This window comes from Triticum aestivum, chromosome 1D (genome assembly GCF_018294505.1).
Source record: "Triticum aestivum cultivar Chinese Spring chromosome 1D, IWGSC CS RefSeq v2.1, whole genome shotgun sequence".
NCBI classification, from domain to species: Eukaryota; Viridiplantae; Streptophyta; class Magnoliopsida; order Poales; family Poaceae; genus Triticum; species Triticum aestivum.
In genome coordinates this window covers 487,636,039-487,643,599 of record NC_057796.1, presented here as the reverse complement: position 1 = coordinate 487,643,599, position 7,561 = coordinate 487,636,039, and positions in this window count along the sequence as shown.

Sequence of the window (7,561 nt, the reverse complement as noted above, 5' to 3'; positions counted from 1 at the left end):
GGGCATCCTACAGCCAGACCTGCTCTGATACCAAGCCTGTGGCACCCCGGCTCAGAGAAAACCGGAACGCCCCGTATTCCAGCCCAGAGATCGAGGTGAAGTCTTCTGGAATACGGCACTGCTTAGCATAGAACAAACCAGCTTTCTATTAATACACGAATATGAATACAAGGTCTCCGATATTACAATGAATAACATCGGCACGACGACACTACGCCATCCTCAGTTGCTCTATGCAAGCAGCATAGCAAGTTGAGGCAGCGCAACAACTACTGGCAGCGGAACAACGACGACGGTGGTGAACTCCACTCCGCAGGGACTCTGGCTGGAATGCTTATCCTAGCTCGCAAACACAGGAACAACACCAAACAAGCAAGAAATCCAGGCACGACCTGCAAGCTGGCATGACATGCCAGGTCAGTACATTGAATGTACTTGCAAGCTCACATTAACCAGAAGCATTCAAGACAAACATCAGCATGGCATTTACAGGTTAAGCAGGAATTAACATGAGATCCTCAGTAACAACATGACTTGCGCAACATGAACATGATACAGCTAGAACAACATGAGCATAGCATGAACATATGAATTCGACGATACTAGCATGCAACATGAAGACACTATATGCACTATTTATTCTGCTCGGCTTACTACGTAACCATCACATGCATCACTTACCAACCTCGGACATCACACAATCATCTCAGGATCAAATCAAGCTTGGTATCAACAATACCGTAGTAATCATTAAATGACCACAAGGAGCTTGATCTTTACCCATGATTCTCGCACAACATCACGAATATCCAACAACTCGGTATCCTCGATACCACGGTGATCATTTCGGCGATCACAACCATGACCAACACTTGGTCTCAAACGGTGATCTTTCCGGCGATCACAACCAACTTATCTCATCATCGAACCGGGGTTGTCATTAATCAAGTTATTATTAATACTGTTGACTCACGGTGTGACCGACACGAACTGGGCCCTTATCCGCGGGCGCGGCTATCGATAGATTTAATATACACTCTGCAGAGGTTAGTACACTGTACCCACACCACGGAACCCATGGCCTCGCACTCCCATTCGGGTGGACCAACGGCGTTCCGACAAAACCGATCTACTGCCATGACACTCTCCCGGCCACTCCGACCCACTCCCAACTGGGCTAGTCCTGGGTGGCCCCGTGTCTACCAAAGACACAACGACCACCGTCGTGGCCAAAACGTCCCTCACGGGGACCGGATCCATAATAACAACAACGGGCACACAAGGTTATGTCCGCCTACCTGATCAGGGTAGCGCGCGCCCATAACCTTCCCTCGTTGGAGGCACCGGCGAGAGGCACGACAATAGACCCAGTTAGGACCTTCCCATAAAGGTAAGCGTGGTTGCACTGGTCAGTTTCGATATGGTGGCACCATGACTCAGCCAACAGTTGTTCAAGTTCAATTTAATCCGGTTAAACTTGAATGCAATATGCTGAGCCATGATAAAATAACATGATGCATATACAAAGCATGAGCATGAGATCAACATAAGCATGAGGGTACAACATGACGATCCACCATATCAACTATGAATAATCTCCAACTGAACATGGCATAATGACGAGCATAACTATTACAAGTGCAACACTACTCATAGTATAACATGACCACTAGCATCAACCATAAATACCATGCAAGAACTCATCAATAACATTACCGAGTAACACTTAACCAACTAACAGCAAAGGAAGAACGCATATTAACAGTACTCGATAACCGACGTTAATCATGCACCGAAGAACATGACCAACCCAACATGTACTACTATCAAGCATGGAAATATGAAAGTAATACTAGCAACTAGCAGGGCATGATAACCAGGTGCATAACAACATATCAAGCAAGTAAGCACTAACCCAGAAGCATTACCGAAACAACGATAACCATATTTTAAACAAGCAATCATTTAATAAATATTCAAGTTGAAAACCATGGCTACTGCATGACTATCATGCAAGTGGGTATTGTGGCTTGCCTGGGGATGAAGAAAACACAGGGAAGAAGTGCGAGAAGCTCGCGGAAAGATTTGCCAGAAACAGTTCTCTCTCGGAGGGGCTGTTTACGGGCAAGGGAAAAAGGGTCATTTTCACAGTGTCAAACCATAGTGAAAATGAAACCAACAGAACGGGCTCGACGAGACAAAGAAATGGGCTTTGGAATCACCTCATTTGGAGTTGGGAGTAAAAAGATATAGCCCGACGAAGTTCAGGGACCGATTTGTAAAAGAATCTCTACAAACAGGCCCCTGAGTGAGAAAACAGAAGGCGCCTAAGAAGAAAATAGTTTTCAAACTATGAAAGCGCACTTACGACTGGAGCAGAAGAGAAACACGCTTTCTGAAGGCGAAAACGTACTTCTGCGAAGTACGCTTCCACTTATCCACGTGGACAGTGGCGGGGCCGGGCGTGGGGTCGCTGACGTGCGGGTCCCACGGGCTGTGGGGCCCATCACTTATCCAGCTAGGCAGGCGGGGTCAACGCCTGCCCGCCGACAGGTGGGGCCGCGTGGAGATGGGGCCGCCTGGCCTGGCTCCTTCTTCCTCCTCCCGCTCGCCCGCGATGTAGAGACGAGACCGGCGGCCCGACGCGGATTCCCGGCCACTCCGGCCACCTCTCGCGGCGTGCGACCTACCGGCGTGATCAGCGCGACGAGGCGGATCCATCCAGGCAAGATGCAGCCGCGGGGTAGGGCTCGGCTGAGCGGGAGGCCAGCCGCGGCGGACGGCGATCTTCGGTCGGCGGCGAGCTCATGGCAGAAGGCCACCGGAGGGGAGGGAGAGCACGGGGGCGAAGTCTAGGTGGAGGAGTCTACTGGTGGTGGAAAGAGAGGGGGAGGGCACTGCCCAGCTCGAATTTGAGCTGAGCAGAGCGGCGGGCATGGCGGCGATGGGGTCGAGGAGAGCTGCTCGAGCCGGGCTAGTGGACGAGGAGGAAGCTGGGTGAGGCGAGGCTGATGAGGTGCTCGGGAGCCGCGGGAATGGCTATATATAGCCGGGCGAGGGAGTGTCGCGCTGGCGCGCCGCGGACGCGTGTCCGGGCGCGCGGACGCGTGTGCACGCGCATGAGCTCGGTGGTAGACGACGGGGGAGGAGCAGTGGAGTGCCTCACGGGGCAGAGGAGGCCAACGGAGCGCAGGGAGGAAGGCGCGGCGATGAAACCGAGCCAAACGCCACTGTGCGCTCCGTGGGCACGCTGCGGCTTTCGTTGGTGAGGAAGCTTGCCGGAGGGGGAGCGGGGGGTCCATGTGGATCGGCGACGACGAGGTGAAGCCAAGGGACATGCTCACGCGTGCTAAGACGATGAGAGGAGGAGGGGCCCGAGCAAAGAATCCCATCCTGGGTGTGGCCAATTGTAAGCAGAGCGCTGCGCACAGGCTTGCCATTAACGCGGTTACCGCGTGCACTGGCATGTAGCGGGGGAAATGAGCTGGAGCGTGTTGTCTAGTGGCAAGTTCATCCAGGGGAGGTTCCTACTGCGGTGGTAGTTTGGTTAAAATCTCTCTGGTTAAATGGTAATCAAGCTCTGAAGTTTACTGCAGTAAACTTGGACGAGCACTGCTAATCCACAGAGACTTGATTGAGGTCAAAGGAGTTGTCTGGGAGGTTTAAACTAAGGAAGAACTACAATACTGGAGATTTAGAGAAGAAATGGACCAATAAATAATAGGGTTGCTTTGCAACTGCATTTTTGGTCCAGAAACTTGATTTGGATGATGCACTCACATGGAGTTATGGAATGGGATGCAACTTGGCAAATCCTCATGATATGGAAATATAAAGATGCTGTAAAAGCTCATACCAAATGGACCAGCTAAAATGGTACTTTCTTTACAAACATCATTTCTGTGCAGAATCTTGGAAAAATTCTAGAGAAATAATGGCTTGATGAGACATGCCCAAAATGGGTGGAGGTAGGTTATATGGATAATAGAAGGCCTAGAAAAATTGGCAGCCATAATGGAGCAAGATAAAATATACTTGCTTCACAAGCTGAAATTTTGGACAGAATCAAAGAATTGAAGATGAGCTCACATGGAGGCATGACATGAGCTCTACTTTGGTGGAGGGCTATGATATGATGATATGAGGGATCATGCAAAATGGAAACTCATTTGGATATGCCTAGATTGCACCTCCTTCACAAAGCTTCTTTCTGGATAGAAACTTTGGAAAATCATAATTAAATAATTACTAGCCAAATGAGGTTGCATTTTGGCATGTGGCAATGATATGGACAGGAAAAGGTGTCCAAGGAGTTTGAGGTCACTTGGGAAAAGGAAAATAGCACTTGCTTCACAATGTGCCATTTAGGGTAGAATAGGAAATGAATTATTTGAGCATGATGATAAACATGACAAATGAAATATTTTACCATATTTGGGAAAGATATGACCCAAAAAATTTATGAGAATTATTTGGGAATTTTAGGAGTGATGGAAGTAAAGGTTGCTTCACAACCTAGGGCAACTTGAGTTATTCCTTTAGTAGAAAAGTAATATTCCCAATAAAAAGAATATTGGGATTTGGGCTAGGATGAAAATGACGGGGTCTAGGGAAGGATTTGGGAATGACAAGCCACTCTGGAAATAAACAAGAGGGCATCTTGTTCAGTTTCCAGACCACAAAGCCACGGAAAAAGAAAACTCAAGCAAAAACCTCAGAAAAACAAAAGAAAAAGAAAGGGCCAAAAATCAGGCTATTACAAACCTTACCCCCTTAAAGAAATCTCGTCCTCGAGATTTGGTTGCTCAGGGAACAAGTATGAAGATACTGACTTAAGGAAATCATTTCCAACTCGGGTATCCTTTTTCTTATTTTTGTCCCCCCTAAATTTTTATCTGACTGGTCCTGGGGTGGTTTGCTTTAATATATCCATATTCTGACAGATCTTACCTTGCTTGTTCATGCTTATACAGGCTCCAATTTCTTTTTAGATCTGCTGACTTAGCTGACTGTGATGGATTCTCACGACTGAAATATACGTCGGTTTCACAAATCCAAGAGTGATTTCTGCTGGGTGTGTCATCCGGCATTGACAATCTTTCATGAAGTGGTGATCAGATTTTTTCTAGTGGACACCCAAGCTCTAAATCCTTGCATTGGTTTTCTCCACTAAATGCAGGTCCTTCGGGTTCCAAACAGCGAGTTGGGTCATAACCGCTTTCCTGACAAATTCTGGCTTATCGTGGAAGTTTCTGAATCATCTTAACTGGTTCCACTGTCTTGAGTATCGGATCCGTACCAAATATTTGATTGTCGCCTGTCGTGGCTAGCATAAGAGTTTGACTTGTATGATAATATCTGTAGACTTGACTGACGGTGGTTCTGCACCACGCGGGTCTTGCAACAATTTTCATACCTGCATCACTGGTCTTGCTCCTTCATTATTGTTTTCTTGGCCAGGATCCTTGGCTGAAAGAGCTAGGTCATATTGCTTCTTCGTATCACCATAGGTACTGTCAGTGCAATTTTTCGGCAATCGCAGCTTATCCTCATTTTTCTGACAGGGTACCCCATTAAATGGCAGGTTCAACACCCCTCAAGTTCTGACCGCAGGAAAATGATCATCCGAACCTTTGCAAGAAATCGGCAAATAAATCAGTAGCCACCAGAACGGTCTTTACAACTCAGATCTGGGACATTACTGAAATAAATCAACCATGGCGCAGGACGGCCGAAAAGCAGCTCAGAACATGAGATCGGGTTGATAAGAAGAAGGTGGCAGCTCCCTAAAATAGCCAAAAAGCAGCTATAGGGCTACTGTCACAAAAAGAAACTCAACAGCTGTACGAGACGGCCGAAAAGCAGCTCAGAACTCGTGACAGTCGTTGAAGAGAGAAATAAAAAATCGGCATCCACCCAGGATAGCTAAAAACAGCTTAGATCACAGGCATGGTGCCATCATTGGAGAAAAAAGGGGACAAGGGCTCATCAGGATCATTTTCCAGGTTCACAGGTACTTGCATTGAGCCATTGATGTCGTCAATCCTCATAATCCTTTGTCACACTGCGGTGTATACTGGCTTTCTTCTCTTAACCATCCTTACGTGGTTGTCATATCCTCATCTGAGTGACTTGTAAGATCTTGCTGGTATGCTCACCGCATATATATGAGAATCTGATTCCCGAGACAGACATGTATTCTGACTGATTCTTGCTTCTGACCTAAATGTTGCAGATCTGATTCTTGGGATTCACTGCCATATGCTATCAATTCACATCATACTACCTTGTACCAATGTCTTACTGAGGAAGATTGGCTGGTTTGTGCTCGAAACTTTCATCGGACAGCTTGCTGAAGAAGACTGGGTATCGTGCTTCAGAAGCTTACCCCCTTAAAGACTTTGCTGGGGAAAGACTCGGTACCTTATGCCGGAAGCTTTTGCGGTAGCTTACTGAAGAAGGCAGAGTACCTTGTACGGGAAATCATCCATGTATCGTACTGAGGAAGATAGATGAATCTTGCCTTGGAAGCTTCTCGGGTATCTTGCGAGGGAAGATTGGGTTTCTTACACCAGAAGCTTCTTATTGTGATATGCGAACCGATTTCCACATATATAACCATCTTAAAATTTTTGTTCTTGATTTCTTGTATGAAACGGGGCTTTGCAGGACTATCCTCCTTTCTGAGTACATGCCATATTTTTGCTTGCTTCCAGGTACATCGGGTTCCAAAATCATCCTCAACGAAAAATTAAACTTGTATCTGAGCCATACCTTTGATAATATTTTATCAACCATGCACACAATTTATCTTCTTGCTGATTTGATCATTTGTGCTATGAGGAGTACACGCTGAGGGAGACTTGACACTCAGTAACATGACCAGATATCCCCCAATCTGAATGCAGTCGGCTAAGAATTCCATACTGTTGTGAGGAGTGCATGTTAATGCAAACTTTATACTGACATTCCATCCAGGATTTCTTTTGTATTCAGACGAGCTATTTCCAATTTCACTGCAGTCTGCTGACAATTCCATTCTTGTTTAACCGAGTTTCCAAATATATGCATTTCTTGCTGACTCTTCGTGTCCGGTGTCGGCTGACGAGCAACTTTAATAGGGGAAAATTTGTAACACCAAAGGCCCAAAGAAAGAAACAAAAGATATAACTAAAACAAAAGCACACAAGCATACTACTAATATAATTAATCAAGCAATCTTCACATATTACTGCTACTCACACCATAATATGCATGCACACCTAAGCACACTAATCACATGGAAACTCCGGTACTACGGTCTAATATGCTGTGGCGGTGTGCACGAAAATTATATCCATGTGTGGAAGGAGTTGGCGTAACCGAAGCTACACCAAGCACTGGCTGAACAGTGGCTGGATCTGGATGGATACACAGGTGAGGACGGACTTGACGATCAAGTAGCTAGACACAAAAGTCACGACCACCTAATCATCAAGCGTACGAAGGGAATCGTACCCGTCCAAAGAATGAAATGACAAGGCAAGATAACAGTGGAAGACGGGGTTTAATGGCATTACCC